This window comes from Hyperolius riggenbachi, chromosome 9 (assembly GCF_040937935.1).
Source record: "Hyperolius riggenbachi isolate aHypRig1 chromosome 9, aHypRig1.pri, whole genome shotgun sequence".
NCBI lineage: Eukaryota > Metazoa > Chordata > Amphibia > Anura > Hyperoliidae > Hyperolius > Hyperolius riggenbachi.
This window is the reverse complement of record NC_090654.1, coordinates 202,757,227-202,777,397: the sequence shown is the minus strand read 5'-3', so window position 1 is coordinate 202,777,397 and position 20,171 is coordinate 202,757,227. Positions and strand designations below refer to the sequence as shown.

Below are 20,171 nucleotides of genomic sequence, written 5' to 3'. Positions count from 1 at the left end.
GAGTCCGTGTGTTTTTAGTTTATCTAGTAAAGAGTACAACTTGGTCAGAGGTCAAAGTGGGAAAGGCCTAAGGTAGAGTGTATGCTTGTCAAAAAAGGAGAGTTTTGAGGGAGCATTTAAAGAGACCCCGAGCAGTAAAAATCGCACGTGCGCAGTACTGTCATGCCGGCCAGCATAATTATGCACCGCAGCCGGCGTGATTATGAAGAGCGTCACCGTTACGGAAGTGGGAGCCCGACACCTGGCCCAGGTGTCGCCAGTGTGGTATGCAGCGCAGGGACCGAGCGAGGAGGACGCCGGGGGAACTCCCGACCTACGGTGGGCTGAAGAGAGTCCCAGGTAAGTACCAATTTCATTTATTTTTACTGCTAGGGGTCCCTTTAAATATACTGAAGGTTAAAGAGCAGTGATGCTTGAATGTACCCAAATGCGATTCGAGTACATTCGTATTCGGGTCCTGTTCAAATTCGGGTTGGGCCGTGATCACGACCAGTAGAATTCGATTCGAATTCGTTCGGACCGTGATCGATAATTGAATTCGGGTTTTACCCTGAATTCGTCATCACGAATTCGGATGGCCTTAAAGCTATTTTCTTTTTTAAAGGGAAATCACTATTAAATAGGTGTAATTAAAAAAAAAAAAGATGGAAAACTTTTTTTCTGCATTTCTTGTTTGTTCTTCTTCACCTTCTTCTTTTTCTTCTCTCCATCTTTTTCTTCACCGTCTTCTTTTTCTGTTTTACCATCTTTTTTCTCATCACCATCATCTTCTTCATCTTCTTCTTCACTGGCACCTGGTTCTTCTTCTTCTTCTTCTTCTCTGGGTCATCCTCACTTGGTTTTCCATCTTCTTCCTCACCTGGTTCTTTTTCATCTTCTTCTCTTGTACACAACCATGGGCGTAACTAGAAATTGCTGGGCCCTGTGCAAAACTTTGGATGTGGCCCCCCCTCCACTGTCATCGCTGGAGGAGGGAGCGCCACTGATGGTAGCCTGAGGTGAGGAAGGGGGGTGTCGGACTCCCTTCCCCGCTGCTGTTTGTTCCTGCTACTCCCCCTTCCTGTGCTGCATCCCCTCCTGCCCCTAAAAAATGTCCTGGAGGACCCCAGAGCCAGGGGCCCCCCTAAGGCTTCTCCCCATAAGGGCCCCCCTGCGGCTGCATCCCTTGCAGGGGCTATTGTTACACCCCTGCATGGAGGGCTTACAGGACATGGCCCCTTGTAATCATCTGGTTACATCATTTGTGCCACTTCTGTTTACTGAGCTTGTTGAATATGTAGGTTTTTGTGGCCACATTCCCACTCTGGATAAGCTCATCTGAACTGGGAATGTGTGAGTAAGGTCCACAGAAGCTCAATATATTGAAGCGCTTGTGCATGGAGGAAAAACGGTCAGCATGAGCTGCTTTGTCCTACAGGGCATGCGCAAATCTTACTCATGCATGTCCAGTCAGGATGTGCTCCTCCACAGCCAAGAGCATGACCAGAAGAAGAAGGTTCTGTGCCAGAACGGAGGGCTTGACAAAGACGCTGGAAGCTTCTGCAGCAGTGCTGTAAGCACATACTGTACATGTGCCCTACACATCCAGTGTGCTATGTGCACCAAGGGTCCTTCCCTACTGGCCAGTGATGTAAAGTACAAATGTAAACTGCCTTTGATCAAGTGGCCTGAGAGCTGCAAAACATATATTAGGCGTAATAAAAATGAGAGATGCACCTTAAAGCAAGATTGTTTTTAGATTGGAACTGTAAATGTGGATATACTGGACTAGTATGTTTAACATTTATTAGGTAAAGATTATATTATCTTATTAATATTATTATTATTTTTTTTTTTTTTTGGATGCACATGAAAGAGGATTGTGTTTCACTGAAATCGAATTGTTTTGTATGTATATAGTGCAATATTGTATTGGAGGGTGGACAGAGAAAGTTTTTTCACTTTCTTGTGTTATATCAGACTCTGCACCATCCAGAGGCTTCTTAATACTGAGGTAAAGTAAGTTCTAAACTCTAGTCCCCCTCCCCATGGCAGGTTTGCTTTTATTGTCATTTTATCTTGTTCCTTTCTCTTTTATACCATGTTACCCCCTGCATGGTGATTGGGTAATACTTGTGAATGCATTTAGTTGTCAAACCTTGAAAGTATAAATGTCAGAGCTTGTCATGACAGGGTCTGTCTTAATGATAGAGGAATAGAGAGGTGTTAGTTAAATACGTACCTGTTTTGACTTCACCTTCCAGGCAGGTGGTTGCAACTAACTCCCCCCCCTCCTCGGAGATGGGGCCCTGGAAATTTTTGCTTTCAAAATCACCGCTGAGGCTCTGGCTACTCCCATCTGCATTACCGTGGCCCATACTCAGCTCAGCAGTCACTGCCTAATTGGTTACATACGAGTGAACAGAGGCGCCAAAAGAGTAAAAAGTCATAACATTTTTAAAGCATGGAAGTGGCAGTGGTGGACTCTTGCCCGCTCCAGAGGACACAACAGTACAAACGTGTTAACGTTTAACAGGAAATGTATTTATACTCTCCAACATTGTGTCCTTTGGAGTGGGTAAGAGTCCACCACTGCCACTTCCATGTTTTAAAATTTTTATGACTTTTTTACTTTTTGGCGCTCCTTTTTTCATCCTATCTACAGAGAGCGACTTCTTAGCCTAGAGTGGGAACATGCTTGCTCTTCCCACCTGCATCTCCAGTGGTTGTCTAAGCGCTAACCCTGGTTTGTGAGTATTATTATACTTACCTTAACACTCCTCTACTATACCTATACCTATACATACTACACCATATTGGGCTCTCGGTGTCCCTTTCTTTACTGCCTAATTGGTGGCTGCAAGGCTAAGGCAGAGACGAGAGAGGCTCCAGCCTTAGGGGGCAGTGTAGGAGGGGGTGCACAACTCACTCGGCTATCATTCCCCTATTGTGTTTGAAGGAGAGGGAAATAAGAAAAGGAGATACATGGCAGTGACTGCAAGCCAGATAACTAGAGATTAAGGCTTTGGGGCCCTGGGGCACCTCTCAGTCTAATAGCAATCAGTGTGTGACGGCTGGGGTGGGAGGGATAGAGGGGCGCACTTTGGTGTCTCAGCCTTGGGTGCGGGAGGACCTTGTCCCAGCTCTGGGTGGCTGCCGAGCTGGCGGAGCTTTCCAAAATGCTTTGCCAGTCTTCAGAAACTTGGCCACGACAGCACTAGTGTTGGGGCGAACAGTGTTCGCCACTGTTCGGGTTCTGCAGAACATCACCCTGTTCGGGTGATGTTCGAGTTCGGCCAAACACCTGATGGTGTTCGGCCAAACTGTTCGGCCATATGGCCGAACTAAGAGCGCATAGCCGAACGTTCCCCGAACGTTCGGCTAGCGCTGTGATTGGCCGAACGGGTCACGTGGTTCGGACCCGAACGCGCTCTGATTGGCCGAACAGGTCACGTGGTTCGGGTAAATAAATACCCGATCCATGTCATTTCTCCGCCATTTGTCTGTGGGTTTAGCTTTGGGTAGGAAGGCAGGGTAGTTCTCTCTCCAGCCAGGCTAGCCAGGGTCCCCCCAGTCGTGTCGCTGCTGGGAACAGTAGTACACCGCTCACCCACACTATATAGCATTGTGTTTACTGCCACTCTGTGTCTCTGCTGGGAACAGTAGTACACCGCTCACCCTGTATAGCATTGTGCTCTGTGTCGCTGCTGGGAATAGTAGTACACCGCTCAGCCTCCACTGTATAGCATTGTGTTTACTGCCACTCTGTGTCTCTGCTGGGAACAGTAGTACACCGCTCACCCACCACTGTATAGCATTGTGCTCTGTGTCACTGCTGGGAATAGTAGTACACCGCTCAGCCTCCACTGTATAGCATTGTGCTTACTGCCACTCTGTGTCTCTGCTGGGAACAGTAGTACACCGCTCACCCACCACTGTATAGCATTGTGCTCTGTATCGCTGCTGGGAACAGTAGTACACCACTCACCCACCACTGTATACCATTGTGCTCTGTGTCGCTGCTGGGAACAGTAGTACACCGCTCAGCCACCACTGTATAGCATTGTGTTTACTGCCACTCTGTGTCTCTGCTGGGAACAGTAGTACACCGCTCACCCACCACTGTATAGCATTGTGCTCTGTGTCGCTGCTGGGAACAGTAGTACACCGCTCAGCCACCACTGTATAGCATTGTGTTTACTGCCACTCTGTGTCTCTGCTGGGAACAGTAGTACACCGCTCACCCACCACTGTATAGCATTGTGTTTACTGCCACTCTGTGTCGCTGCTGGGAATAGTAGTACACCGCTCATCCACCACTGTATAGCATTGTGCTCTGTGTCGCTGCTGGGAATAGTAGTACACCGCTCACCCGCCACTGTATAGCATTTCTGTACTGCCACTGTACTGCTGCCAGTCAGCGTGTACTTTAAGGATAAGTGAAATGAAGAAGAAATCCTGTGAAAGAGGGAGGGGCAAGGGAAGAGGTCTTTCCCCTGACAGTTCACGTACAGGCCACAGTGGAGCACCGAAGAAAACCCACTCAATACCGCCCATGTTGTCCAGGAAATCAACCCTCACAAATCCAAAAGAACAGGACCAGATAATTAATTGGATGACCTCTCAAGCGTCCAGCAGTGGGTTAAGCAGCACCAGCACATCACGCACGAGGTCCGAGTCCTCAGCCAGTTACAAGGAGCCAGTGGGCACAAAGCTGACACAACCGGCAGCGACACCACACACACAACTGCCAAATAACCAGTCCGAAGAATTTCCTCAGGACACAATGGGGTATTTGCAGGAGCTATTCCCAGCCCAACAAACTTCCACCTTTCAAAGGTCAATGGAACAGCCAGAAATTTTGTGCCCGGATTCACAACCATTTAGTGTGGGAAATGCACCGCGCACTGAAATGCAAGGCGAGTCCGAGGACTTTGTTTATTTTATTTATTTTTATTTATTTATTTGTTGTATTTATAAAGCGCCAACATATTACGCAGCGCTGGACATTAATTTAGGTTACAGACAATATTTAGGGGTGACAAACAGCAATATGACAATACAGGAATACAAGAAAACCAGATCACACAGCACAGTATGAGTACAAGGTAATGCTTAGTCAGTCACTGGATGGGAGCATGGAGTTAGGCAAGTTAGGTTCACTCAAATGCATAGCATGGGTGCACAGTAATAGAGGTGCATGATCAGGTAGGACACAAAAGGAGTGAGGACCCTGCCCAAAGGCTTACAATCTAGAGGGAGAGGTAGGGACACGAGAGGTAGGGGACCAGAGTTCGGCTGTGGGTTTAGAGAAATTGTGAGGGGTGGTAGGCAAGAGTGAAAAGGTGAGTTTTGAGGGCCTTCTTGAAGGTGTTGAAGGAGGGGGCTGCCCTAATGGGTGGAGGTAGGGAGTTCCATAGTGTCGGAGCGGCTCTTGAGAAGTCTTGGAGGCATGCATGGGACTGGGTGATGCGGGGGACGGTCAGGCGAAGTTCATTGGAGGAGCGGAGTGAGCGGCTTGGTGTGTATCTCTGAGTAAGATCAGAAATGTAGGTTGGACAGGTTTTGTGGATGGATTTGTAGGTCAGACACAATATCTTGAATCTGATTCTGGACTGGATAGGAAGCCAGTGCAAGGATTCACGGAGGGGAGCCGCCCTGGTGGAGCGATGGGAGGAGTGCATAATTCTGGCAGCCGCATTCATGATGGACTGCAGTGGGGCTATTCGGGTCTTAGGGAGTCCAGACAGAAGGGCATTGCAGTAGTCGAGGCGGGAAATTATGAGGGCATGGATGAGGAGTTTGGTGGTGGCAGGGGTCAGGAAAGGGCGAATCTTACAGATGTTACGAAGGTGGGAGTTGCAGGACTTTGTGATGTTTTGGATGTGGGGAGTGAAGGAGAGTGCGGAGTCCAGGGTGACACCCAGACAGCGGGCTTGAGAGGTAGGGTGAATAGTAGTGTGGTTAACAGTGACCTGCACATCTGGGAGGTCCAGGGATGACCGGGGTGGGAAGATCATAAATTCCGTTTTGTCTAGATTTAGTTTTAGGAACCTAGCGGACATCCAGGAGGAGATGGCAGATAGGCAGGAGGAGACCTTGTCCATGGTAGTGGTGGATATGTCAGGGGTGTGGAGATAGATTTGGGTGTCATCTGCATACAGATGATAGTTAAAACCCATGGAGGAGATAACATTGCCAATGGAGGATGTGTATAGGGAGAACAGTAGGGGGCCAAGGACTGAGCCTTGGGGGACTCCCACTGAGAGGTGGTTGGGGGTGGACGAGGACTCATTGAAGGAGGTCGTGAAGGAGCGGTTGGAGAGGTAGGATGAAAGCCAGGTCAGGGCGAGATCGTGAATGCCCATGGATTGGAGGGACTGGAGGAGTAGGGGATGATCTACTGTATCAAAAGCTGCTGAAAGGTCAAGGAGGAGGAGAATGGTGTATTTACCTTCAGCTTTAGCTAAGGCAAGGTCATTGACCACTTTGGTGACTTTGAAACCCAAATCCCAGAGCAAGTTGGGCAGGAGGGGTTTCAATTGCAGGAGGTCGGCCGAGAAGATCTGGAAGACGACGTTGGAGTGAGCTGCGCAGAGGTTGTTGTGGGGAGCTCTACTCCACGGCGGCGGCCCACAATCACATATGACGAGTTTGAGGAGATGGAAGAGGAGGAGGGTATGGACAATGTTGACAGAGACCCAGATTTGGTATGTGAAGGAGAACATTGCCGTTGTAGCAGCAGCACAGATGAGTCTGTTGAAGAACTTACTGCTGCACGAGTTCGCCTTGTGCCACAAGGTAGGTGGCGTGAAATTTCAGGCACCACAAGCGTGGAAGTTCAAGTGAGACGCAAAAGAGGCGCAAACAGAAATCGCCAGCAAGGCAGGTGCTCCAAAGTCTGGCCTTTCTTTGAAGACTGCAGTGAGGATGGTACCATGGTGATTTGCAAGGTGTGCAAGACCCGCCTGAGCAGGGGGAAAAATATTAACAACCTCTCCACCACCAGCATGACCCGCCACATGGTATCCAAACATCCCACTCTGTGGGCGCCAGGACAGGGTACCAGCAACACTGCCTCCCTTGGGGTCACCAGACTCACCACCAGACCCTCCTCAGCAGCAGCAGTAGCCCAGCCATTGCGTGGTTCACAACAACATTCACAAATATCAGACGACGCTGACACTGTCACTTTCCGGAATAGTGCTCTTGAGGTCTCCCAGTCTTCATCAAACACAACAACCAACAGCCCTTCAGTGTGCAGCCCTACGGTTCAGTTGTCTGTCTCGGAGATGTTTGAGCGCAAGAGGAAATTGCCAGCAAATGACCCCCGGGCCGTGGCACTAACAGCCAGCATAGCCAAGCTTCTGGCCTGCGAAATGCTGCCATATCGAGTGGTGGAGACAAACAGCTTCAAGGGCATGATGTCAGTGGCCATCCCACGTTATGTGGTTCCCAGCCGCTACCACTTTGCGCGCTCTGCAGTGCCTGAGTTGCATGAGCACGTGGTCAGCAAAATAACCCGAAGCTTGAAGAATGCCGTTGCCTGCAAGGTTCACCTCACCACTGACACCTGGACGAGTGCGTTCGGCCAGGGTCGATACATCTCCCTTACCGCGCACTGGGTGAACCTTGTGGAGCCTGGCAGCGATTCCTCACCTGCTACGGCGCGGGTGTTGCCCACGCCGCAAACAGCTGCACTGCCGTCCCTCCCACTGGATAACAGCAGCACCTACCTCTCTGGCTCCTTCTCCTCCAACGCATCTCAAAGCTGTACCTCATCCGGAAACACTAACCCAGCAGCAGTAGGATCATGGAAGCAGTGCAGCACAGCTGTTGGCATGCGTCAGCAAGCGTTGCTGAAGCTGATCTGCCTTGGGGATAAGCAGCACACAGGGGAGGAAATTTGGAGGGGAATAAAGGAACAGACGGATTTGTGTCTGGCACCGCTGGACCTGAAACCGGGCATGGTTGTGTGTGATAATGGGAGTAATCTCATTCGCGCTTTAAGGTTGGCTAAGCTGACACACATCCCTTGCCTGGCGCACGTGATGAACCTAGTAGTTCAGCGGTTCCTGAGGACATACCCAGGCGTGGCCGATCTTCTGTTGAAGGTGCGACGAGTGGCCAAACATTGCAGAAATTCCAGTACTGCTTCGGGGGCATTAGCCTAGATGTAGGAGCGCTTCAATTTTCCCCACCATCGCTTGCTGTGTGATGTCCCTACGCGCTGGAATTCTACGCTGCACATGCTAGCCCGCTTTTGCGAGCAGAAGAGTGCAGTGGTCCAGTACATGACGGCGCAGTACCGAGGCGCATCCGGACAGCTGCCAAGCTTCTGTGGATCCGATTGGGCCAACATGTTGGACCTCTGCCAAGTCCTCCAAAATTTTGAGCAATCCACGTTGCTTGTGAGCAGTGACAACTCTTCAGTCAGCATTACCATACCACTGCTGTGTTTACTGAAGAAGTCAATGTTGAAAATCAAGGAAACAGCTGTCATGATGCAACTGGGGGAATCTGAAGGAGAAAACGATCAGCGTGATGATACCAACATCAGGCCATCTGCTTTAGGAAACACTGGCCCCAGCAGCTATGACGAAGAAGAGGAGGAGGAACAGCTGGAGTTGGAGCAGGAATTTCATGCCACCACTGACGAGGGCCAGAGCAGTGCACGTTGGACTTCCACAATTCAGCGCGAATGGTCAGCAGAAGCAGACCAGGAAGAAGGTGACGACTATGATGCATCACAACAACTATCACAACGCTCACAAGAGGATGATGAGGATTCTGGCAGGACTCTGGCACACATGGCTCAATTCATGCTAGACTGCATTGAACGCGACCCACGCATTGTGCGCATTCTGGACAACACCAATTACTGGGTTTATACCCTTCTGGATCCACGGTACAAACACAATGTTCCAAAACTTCTTGAAGAAAGAGTCAGACAGGTCAAAATGGAAGAATACCAGCAGGCCCTTGTGGAGACTTTAGAGAGGAGATTGACATCCTCCCCCTCCTCTAGCCAGTTGTACGCCGACAGACTGACTTCCGCAAACCCAGGACGACCAGGAGGGCAGCAAACAACACAAGCCGCAGCTAGTGCCCAAAAGGGAATGGTATCGGCAGTGTCCTTGGAGTGGGAAAATTTTCTGATACCCATGCAGCAGCCCACAGAACAGCAAGCGTGCAGATCCACCTCCAACACCGATCGCCTGGAGAAGATGGTCAAGGACTTCATGTCAGATGGCGTAGCTGTGTTGAACAATCCATCTGCACCCTTCAACTATTGGGTATCGAAGCTAGACACCTGGCACGAACTGGCAATGTACGCAATAGAGGTGCTGGCTTGCCCGGCAGCCAGCGTTATGTCGGAACGCTGTTTCAGTGCTGTCGGAGGCATCGTCACAGATCGGCGTATCCGCCTCTCCACAGAAAATGCAGACCGTCTGACTCAAATTAAAATGAATCAATCCTGGATTGGAAAGGACTACGCAACACTCCCAGACCCCAACCAAGTAACATGAACAATGAACATCTGTGATGGGTTAGCGTTTCCGGTCCCTGTTTATTGAACCTCTCATCTGTATTACATTTATGACTGCATGGCGACAAAAAGCAAATTGCTATCCGCACGCTTCTTGTCGGCATGCAAGGCCTGGGTTGTTGTGTCTTAAAGCGTGGCCTTCTCCTCCTGCGCCTCCTCCTGTTTCATCACGTGTGCTGCTGCTGGGTTAGCGTTGCCGGTCCCTTTTTACGGAACCTCTTATCTGTATTACATTTATGACTGCATGCCGACAAAAAGCAAATTGCTATCCGCACGCTTCTTGTCCGCATGCAAGGCCTGGGTTGTTGTGTCTCAAAGCGTGGCCTTCTCCTCCTGCGCCTCCTCCTGTTCCATCACGTGTGCTGCTGCTGGGTTAGCGTTGCCGGTCCCATTTTACGGAACCTCTCATCTGTATTACATTTATGACTGCATGCCGACAAAAAGCAAATTGCTATCCGCACACTTCTTGTCCGTATGCAAGGCCTGGGTTGTTGTGTCTCAAAGCGTGGCCTTCTCCTCCTGCGCCTTCTCCTGTTCCATCACGTGTGCTGCTGCTGGGTTAGCGTTACCGTTCCCTTTTACTGGAACCTCTCATCTGTATTACATTTATGACTGCATGCTGACAAAAAAGCAAATTGCTATCCGCACGCTTCTTGTCCTCATGCAAGGCCTGGGTTGTTGTGTCTCAAAGCGTGGCCTTCTCCTCCTGCGCCTCCTCCTGTTCCATCACGTGTGCTGATGCTGGGTTAGCGTTACCGGTCCCTTTTCCTGGAACCTCTCATCTGTATTACATTTATGACTGCATGGCGACAAAAAGCAAATTGCTATCCGCACGCTTCTTGTCCGCATGCAAGGCCTGGGTTGTTGTGTCTCAAAGCGTGGCCTTCTCCTCCTGCGCCGCCCTCCTCCTGTTCCATCACGTGTGCTGCTGCTGGGTTAGCGTTACCGGTCCCTTTTCCTGGAACCTCTCATCTGTATTACATTTATGACTGCATGGCGACAAAAAGCAAATTGCTATCCGCACGCTTCTTGTCCTCATGCAACGCCTGGGTTGTTGTGTCTCAAAGCGTGGCCTTCTCCTCCTGCGCCGCACTCCTCCTGTTCCATCACGTGTGCTGCTGCTGGGTTAGCGTTACCGGTCCCTTTTCCTGGAACCTCTCATCTGTATTACATTTATGACTGCATGCCGACAAAAAGCAAATTGCTATCCGCACGCTTCTTGTCCTCATGCAAGGCCTGGGTTGTTGTGTCTCAAAGCGTTGCCTTCTCCTCCTGCGCCACCCTCCTCCTGTTCCATCACGTGTGCTGCTGCTGGGTTAGCGTTACCGGTCCCTTTTCCTGGAACCTCTCATCTGTATTACATTTATGACTGCATGGCGACAAAAAGCAAATTGCTATCCGCACGCTTCTTGTCCGCATGCAAGGCCTGGGTTGTTGTGTCTCAAAGCGTGGCCTTCTCCTCCTGCGCCTCCTCCTATTCCATCACGTGTGCTGCTGCTGGGTTAGCGTTACCGGTCCCTTTTCCTGGAACCTCTCATCTGTTTTACATTTATGACTGCATGCCGACAAAAAGCAAATTGCTATCCGCACGCTTCTTGTCCTCATGCAAGGCCTGGGTTGTTGTGTCTCAAAGCGTGGCCTTCTCCTCCTGCGCCGCCCTCCTCCTGTTCCATCACGTGTGCTGCTGCTGGGTTAGCGTTACCAGTCCCTTTTCCTGGAACCTCTCATCTGTATTACATTTATGACTGCATGCCGACAAAAAGCAAATTGCTATCCGCACGCTTCTTGTCCGCATGCAAGGCCTGGGTTGTTGTGTCTCAAAGCGTGGCCTTCTCCTTCTGCACCGCCCTCCTCCTGTTCCATCACGTGTGCTGCTGCTGGGTTAGCGTTACCGGTCCCTTTTCCTGGAACCTCTCATCTGTATTACATTTATGACTGCATGCCGACAAAAAGCAAATTGCTATCCGCACGCTTCTTGTCCTCATGCAAGGCCTGGGTTGTTGTGTCTCAAAGCGTGGCCTTCTCCTCCTGCGCCTCCTCCTGTTCCATCACGTGTGCTGCTGCTGGGTTAGCGTTCCCGGTCCCTTTTCCTGGAACCTCTCATCTGTATTACATTTATGACTGCATGCCGACAAAAAGCAAATTGCTATCCGCACGCTTCTTGTCCTCATGCAAGGCCTGGGTTGTTGTGTCTCAAAGCGTGGCCTTCTCCTCCTGCGCCTCCTCCTGTTCCATCACATGTGCTGCTGCTGGGTTAGCGTTACCGGTCCCTTTTCCTGGAACCTCTCATCTGTATTCCATTTATGACTGCATGGCGACAAAAAGCAAATTGCTATCCGCACGCTTCTTGTCCGCACGCATGGCCTGAGTTGTTGTGTCTCAAAGCGTGGCCTTCTCCTCCTGCGCCGCCCTCCTCCTGTTCCATCACGTGTGCTGCTGCTGGGTTAGCGTTACCGGTCCCTTTTCCTGGAACCTCTCATCTGTATTACATTTATGACTGCATGCCGACAAAAAGCATGTTACCTGTGCAAAGAAAACAGACATTTCCCGCATTTAAAAGACAGTTTTCCCTTTGAAACTTTAAAATCGATTTTCTCAAAAACTATAAGCTCTTTTTGCAAAAAAATTTTCCCTCTTGTACCCACTCCCAAGGTGCACATACCCTGTAAATTTGGGGTATGTAGCTTGTAAGGAGGCTTTAAAAAACACGAAAGTTTGGGTCCCCATTGACTTCCATTATGTTCGGAGTTCGGCGCGAACACCCGAACATCGCGGCCATGTTCGGCGAACGTTCGCGAACCCGAACATCCAGGTGTTCGCCCAACACTAGACAGCACTGCCGAGATGGGGGGGGGGGCTGTCACCTGTTACCTGAAGATGTTGGATCAGTTAAGTAGTTAGGCCCCATCCATCATCATTAAAACACAGTCTGTAACACAGGTTCGGTTAGTATTACCCAAAGTATTCTTAAAAGCCTAAATAAACCATTTCAATTCAGCTGGACTCTTGTCCCGCCATGCTATAGCCCACAATGGACATGCCACCTTGTGTTCCCTGGTACTATCACAGTCACAGACAGCAACTGTCACATGAGATAGAGAGCTGGACCAGAAGCAAAGATTTCCTGTGCCTTGGGAGACTTCCATTATGACACTGAGGAGTGGAATGCTGCTGAGGTACCTAGATAGAATATTCTCTTTTACCACCAGCTTCATTTTCCAATGCTCCACTAGTGGGCCCTTTTAATACAGTTTTATTAAGTGCTAGCCAAATCTATCTGTGTGTTCTGATCTCAAACAGACATTTCTACTTAGAATTACAAACTGCTATTGAATACTCAGGGCTTGATTCACAAAGCGGTGCTAACCTACTTAGCACGTCTAAAGTCTTTAGACGCGCTAACCAGGGTGCTAAGTAGGTTAGCACCGGATTTCTCAATCAGATCGCGCGCTAACTTTTTAAGCTAAGTCCCATAGGCTTTAATGGGCACTTCGCGCGGAGCACCCTGCGCTCTGTGCAGTATGCGCGTAAAGTTTTACGCGCATAAAGTTTTGCGCGCGTAAAGTTTTATGCGCGAAAAGCTTGTTTAGACGTGCTAAGGGGGTTTTCACAGGCGTGCTAACAGTTAGCACCGCTTTGTGAATCAAGCCCTTAGAGTAGAAAAAAGTACAGTTTACTGAGAAGCAAACATTTTTATTATTATTATTATTAGTATCCCTTATTTATAAAATGCCAATGTAATACACAGAAACTCCGTGTATATTACGGAATATGAGTTTTTCCTTTGTCTGCATTTCCAGCAAGCCTCTTCAAAAATGTTGGGTGAAGCGTTGTTCCCCGCTCAACCCACCCTCCCCCTGGTACATATTAGTACGCCACTGGGAAGTTGGGCAAAGGGCGAGTTGAATGACTGCTCACACTGCTAGCCCTGAAATTCTCGGCACTGTAAAAATACTATTCCGCCTCCAAATCGTAGCAACTCAGAAAGTGTGTGTGGGGGGAAGGGGGGGCAAACCTTTGACCAAACAGTTTTGAAAAGTTGTGCTGGAAATACAAACTCAAATTACATATACACGGCCACGCATTGCAGATATAGCCCCATGAACATCAGGCGCTATTGGTCCGTGTACCCAGGTGACCTGCTTTGCCCTATCCCCCCCCCCCCCCTCATATTGTGTGCATGTGCACTGGATTTCTCCATAGTAATCAACTTATCTACAGAACCTTACCTACAGTATACTTGTAATGCTGGAAGTTATTATATTGTGCATGAAAATATATGTGTGTGTGTGTGTTAGCGTGTTTGTGTACTTGTGTAACTGGATGTCCCACACTGTGCATACAATTTGTGTGTTTTTCTGATACCCAATATCATCTGTATTGTACTCTGCACAGTGTTACGGAAGGCGATAGTGTTATAGATAAATAAACTGTGTGACATCCCCTCATTTTTTAACAACATTCTGTAAATATTTGTGAACTGAGAAAACCAATTGCTATAGTTCTGAAAGTGAAATGCTGTCTCTTTCTTGTCTGATGTATGATTTCAGCTGCTCGACAGTTTGGGGGCTCTGTCATATTTTTCTTTTATAATGAGCTAAATATTTTTGGGTGAGTGACAGATCTGGACTGCAGGCCGGCTAGGTTAGCACCTAAACTGTTTTCTTGCGAAGCAATGCTGTTGTAATATGTGCAGATTGTAATTTGGCATGTTCTACTTGAATTAAGCAAGGCAATCCCTTAAAGGGATGCATTTTGGATTGCACCATATACTGTAATAAAAACTTTATGTATATTCTTTAGCACAGAAGTGCCCACACTTTTTCAGCTTGCGAACTACTTTGAAAATTATGAATTGAAAATGATCTACCAGGCAGAATCTACCTTCAGAGGCAAGGCACAACTTCAGCACATGCACAGTGGCTATCTGTCAGTGATTACCACAAGCCACCAGTCAACCAGATATAGAGTGCTCCTCAGTAAGCCAAATAGAACAATGCTTTACCAAATAGTCTCACTATCATGCTTACAATATCATGCTCAGTGTTAGGCAAAATTGTAATCAGCACCTTACTACATCATAAACCTCTACTAAACTGCTGAGTATGACTTCAATCAGTACAGCATATTGCATGAAGCTCATCCAAGTCAAAGAGACAGAGTACGGCACATACATCACTCAGGCAGGCTATGTGGGATCTACCTAGAAGTCCTTTGGGATCTACCTAATAGGCAACCCTGGTTTAACATTAGGATCTGAGCATATTAGCCCACTTCTTTCTATTTCTGTCCACTTTTCAGCAATATGTATAAGTTGATGTGTTGCTGAAAAGTGGACAGAAGCTGGGACTCCGACTCCAGTCAAACAACTCGAGGGAGGTATGGCGAGGCCTCAAAGCGGTCACTAACTTCAAACCCCCTCCTCAACAGGTGACCCCGAGCATTCAACTGGCGGAGGAACTCAACGAGTTCTACTGCAGGTTCGAGCAACAGCCCCAGCAGCTCAGGTCCCTGGGGTCGATGATGAGACCAGCAGCTCCCTCCGCACCGAGAGACCTAGACATCGCTGAACCGGTTGCAGTCCCGGAAGTGGAAGTTCTCAGGCTGCTTCGCAAGCTCAACCCCAGGAAAGCCTCAGGCCCGGATGGTGTTTCAACAAACTGCCTAAGGACCTGTGCAGAACAGCTGGCCCCGGTGCTCACCTCTCTGTTCAGGAAGTCGCTAGCGGAAGGCAAAGTCTCCTCCTGTCTCAAGAGGTCCACAATCATACCGGTCCCCAAAAAGAAAGGCATCAGAGACCTCAACAACTTCAGACCCGTGACCCTAACACCTACCATCATGAAGGTCTTCGAACGGCTAGTTCTCGCTCTCCTCAAAGGCACCACTGATGCACTGCTAGACCCACTCCAATTCGCATACAGGGCCAACAGGTCCATAGAGGATGCCATAAATGTCAGTCTGGCATACATCATGGAGCATCTCGACAAGCCTGACTCCTATGTCAGAGTCCTGTTCCTGGACTTTAGCTCGGCCTTCAACACGATCTGCCCAGACACCCTGGTCTACAATCTGGCGCAACTCGGCGTCGACCCCATGCTTCGTGCATGGATCAAGAGTTTCCTCTCGGATAGGTCACAACAGGTCAAGCTCGGCAACTGCTCCTCTAGTGTGAGAACCACCAACACGGGGGCACCTCAAGGATGTGTACTGTCCCCGCTTCTGTTCTCCTTGTACACGAATAACTGCACCTCCTCCTCGGACTCTGTCAAGGTCATTAAATTTGCTGACGACACTACAATCATTGGCCTTATCGGCAGCAACGGAGAACAAGACTACCGCAGCGAGATAGAGAGAATCTGCAATTGGTGCAAGAACAACAACCTTGTCCTAAATGCAACAAAGACGGTCGAGCCGATCGTTGACTTCAGGAAAAACCCTCCAACTCGCCCGCCAGTCCACCTAGGTGAGACCGAAGTCTCCAGAGTTTCATCGGTCCGGTTCCTTGGCACAACCTTGTCGTCCGACCTAAGATGGAAGCTGAACACCATCAAAATTCAGTAGAAGGCACAGCAGAGGCTATTTTTCCTGCGCCAACTCTAAAAAATTTGGCATGCCTCGGGAGCTGCTCATCAGCTTCTACACCGCCACCACAGAATCCATACTTTGCTCCTCAGTCATCGTCTGGTATGCCAGTGCATCAGCTAGTGACAGACATAAACTGCAAAGAGTCATTGGTGAGGCAGAAAGGATCATTGGTTCGCCCCTGCCACCGCTCGAACTTCTTCACAGGGCAAGGATGAAGAAGAGGGCCACCAGGATCTCCCGTGACTCCTCCCACCCTGGCAGCCGCTTCTTTGAGCCCCTCCGATCTGGCCGGCGCTTCCGCACCATCCCATCCAAGACCACCAGGCGCAGGAACTCCTTCTTCCCACAGGCTGTCCTGTTGCTGAACAACACAGACCCTTGACTTTCCACCTCCTAGTCTGCAACCAGCATGTCTGCCTCTGGTGCGTCTATTTCGCTTCTCCTCTGCATCCGTACTCACACTGCCTTTCTTCAGCACTACTTTCTTCAGCACTACTCTCTGCCTTCTCTTATGCACTTTCCGCCTCTCCTTGCAACTCTGACACTAATACCACTCCGAGTGTTATCGTACTGTATATGCTGCCAGCCTGTTTAATTGTAGTGTAAATGTACTGTATTGTTAAGTGCTGTCAGTATATGTAAATGTAGCCGTGTGTGTAACATGTACAACTGTTGCTGTTGTACTTTGCCTAAGCCATGTGTACCACAAGCAATTCCGAGTACGGCTCCACCGTACTTGGCGAATAAATCCTTCTTGTATTCTTGTATTCTTGTAGTGTATTTAAAGAGGAACTGTCGCGAAAATCTTAAAATTTAAAACACATACAAATAAGAAGTACATTTCTTCCAGAGTAAAATGGGCCACACATTACTTTTCTCCTATGTTGCTATCACTTACAGTAGGTAGTAGAAATCTGACATTACCGACAGGTTTTGGGCTAGTCCATCTCTCCATAGGGGATTCTCAGCATGGCCTTTATTCTTTATAAAGACATTCCCTTAAAAAGATGTATACGAAGAGGCTTTCCAGCCTCCCTGCTTGCTGCACACTTTTTTGGCAAAAAAGTGCTTTTAAAAATAAAGAAAACACTGAGAACCCCCGATGAGTAGATGGGCTAGTCCAAAATCTGTTGGTAATGTCAGATTTCTACTACTTACTGTAAGTGACAGCAACATAGGAGAAAAGTCATTTATGACTCATTTTACTCTGGAAGAAACATACTTCTTATTTGTATATGTTTACATGTATTTTACATTTTAAGATTTTCGCAAAACAAAGGTCCTTTAAGCCCTCCCTAAGTGTTGTTTTCCCATATGAGCAAGCTACCCATATTATGTGCTCTAATACACCCCAATGCCATCATGGATGGAATGTAGGCTGAAACAAGCTAGTTGATCCTTTTCCTTTTTAATATATTTTTTTTTGCTTGGAAGACCCACAACCCTAATTAGCACACAAGAATGTTTACATTTAAAGGACAGTTTAACAGTATGAGATAAGGTGCCCATAAACCTTATAGTTTTTGAGAACATTGATTTTAAAGTTACAATAGGAAAAAAACAACAACATTTAAATGAGGTAAATGACAGCAACCTAACGGTAGTGTAAATTTACATATATCAAAAGAAAGAGCAATGAATTTCATGGGGTTTGCGTACGGACCTCCTGGAAACCCCGTGAAAGTGGCAACGCTTTGGCCAGGGATGGCTATAGAGTCGCAATATGACTGTATAAAGATCCCTGGCGACTTTACCTATTTTTTTAAACAATTTTTTATGTTCAGAGTGTGGAAAATAAAAAAAAATGATGTGGGGTTACCCCTTCTGAGCCTATTTAACTCCTTGTCGTCCATGCAGGCTGGTCCATGGTATGAGGGGGCTCCAGGGGAGAGGAGCGGCCAAGCCTCCCCCTCCCCCCAGAGCCCTTGTCCAATCCATGGACAAGGGGCTCTTCCCCACCTCCAGTGCCCTAGGAGGAGGTGGGGGACAACAATGCCCGGGGGGGGGGGGGCATGGTGGCATCTGGGAGTCCCCTTTATGAAGGGGACCCCCAGATGCCAGCCCCCCTCCCAGGAGAAATGTGTATAGTGGTACATAATACCCTTACCCATTTCCACAAAAGGTTTCATTAAATAAAATCGTGGTACATAATACCCTTACCCATTTCCACAAAAGGTTTCATTAAATAAAATCACAACAATGAAAAAGTCCTTTAATATTCTTAATTAACCAGAAATACTTACCTGTACCTTTAAAAAAAAGTTCCCACCCCAATATCCTCAGAAAGGTCCCACGCCAATATCCTCTAATCTTCCAATCTTCATTAAGTTGATTGAACATCTCCACGCACCCGACGCCACACACCGCTGCTCCCCTGCGCAACTGTAGCTATACTAGGTATGTTTGGGCCATCTCTACAAGTCACTGGGTGCACTGGGAGATAACAGCAGCACAGAGGAGGGAGCACATGCGCTAATATTCTGCATGGGGTGAGCAGCATTAAGAGGGGAGACACATTGGGGAGCAGTGGTATTTGCTTTTAATAGATTTGATGCTGAAATCTATTAAAAATCTATTAACAATTGATATGCAGTTTGTGGCAGCAATAGATACCTCTCTGATCAGATGATGATCGTAGAGGTATCTATCTTTTGGGCACTTAGTGATAAACTCTGCCAGTGTATAATGTGTGTGCAGGCTTTAGGCTAAAATATGGCTAATTGGTTATAAGTATATATCTTTGTCGGTCTAAGTAAGGGGGATATTGGTGGCGAGAGATAAGGGTGTGGTTTGTGATGTGGTCGGATGGGAGTGTGGGGGGCATAGAAAGGATTGAAAGAAAGGTAGTCTTTTTTACCTCCAACCCTGCTATTGATCTGTTGCCAATCAACCTGATTAAATGTTAAATGTTTAAACAAAAGATTATTTATTTTTTGTTTTATTATTTTAGTATTAACTGCCTTTTCCAGTCAGATGATGATCCTGTGCCATCTTCTTAAAAATTTGCTGCTGTTGTCAAATTCAGAATCAGTCATTATTTTCCATGAAACAACAAATAGTCTAATATTCAACATATGATAATAAGTTGCTTTTGTACTATTTTCAATTAAACATTTTGTCAAATTGTCACATTATGTTTTTTGTTGACATTTTGAATAGCATCCCAACATTTTTTTTTAGAAAAGGGGTTGTACCGCAGGACAACAAAATAACAAGAAATGCAAATTACAGATGCAAGACAGACAATCACAAAAACATGGCACAAGCGGAGAAGAGGACCAGTAAGTGCATAATGAATGGGCACCAACAGCTTTGAAGATACGCACAGTCTGCGCTGATTGTTCAACAAAACAAAAACACACAGAAAAAAATGAACATGTTTTCTGTAAATAAACAAAAACACAGAGGACATCCTTCTGTCTTTTATTCCTCACAGCCGGGGTGTCTTTACAATGCTGATTCAGATTCACAAGATGTATTGGTAAAACATTTCCAATTCGGAATTATGATGTCTCAGCTCGCTTTGTTTTTCAGAGGTACATTATGTATTTTGGTGCTCCATCAATATACAGCCATGACAAGAGGCTTGTTTTTCTCGTAATGGTTACACAAGCCGCATTGTTCTGTTCCAATCTCGTACAGGCTGCACTTCACGACGGCCACCACTGGATGGAGCTTGTGATTTACCATTTGCTGTGCGCTTTCAACTCTTGCCGTTATGTAACAGTGATGACAATAAGTACGTTAGTGAGAGAAATGGAATGGAACGGTATCAGCTTTTCACAAAAACCTTTGACTCATATATTATATCTTTTGCCTGGAGATTACTGTATTATGGGGTGCAAAGAGTAGACGGCATACATTCTATATCACAAGGATTGAGTTCATTTTGTGTGCATGCATTATATCGGTTAAAATGCACAGTGTATGGATTAGAAAAATAATACATTGTTAGAAGAATGGAGCAAAAGAAAGAAGGAGCTCTGAAAAACAAGTGTTCATTTTGTGGGTTGGGTACTATGCAAATGAGAATCAAAGTGCAGAAAAAAAAACCTTT

The 20,171-nt window shown here is 47.6% G+C and overlaps 1 long non-coding RNA gene across 1 annotated transcript in view; it reads left to right on the top strand.

Annotated features, from left to right (window-relative positions):
• LOC137531829 (uncharacterized) overlaps positions 1 to 19,483 on the top strand; it is a 60,986-nt gene extending 41,503 nt beyond the window's left edge. The window contains exon 4 of the long non-coding RNA XR_011023779.1: positions 19,295 to 19,483. This is a non-coding gene — a long non-coding RNA (uncharacterized lncRNA). The remainder of the gene's footprint in view (positions 1 to 19,294) is intronic.
• The last annotated feature ends 688 nt before the right edge of the window (positions 19,484 to 20,171 follow it).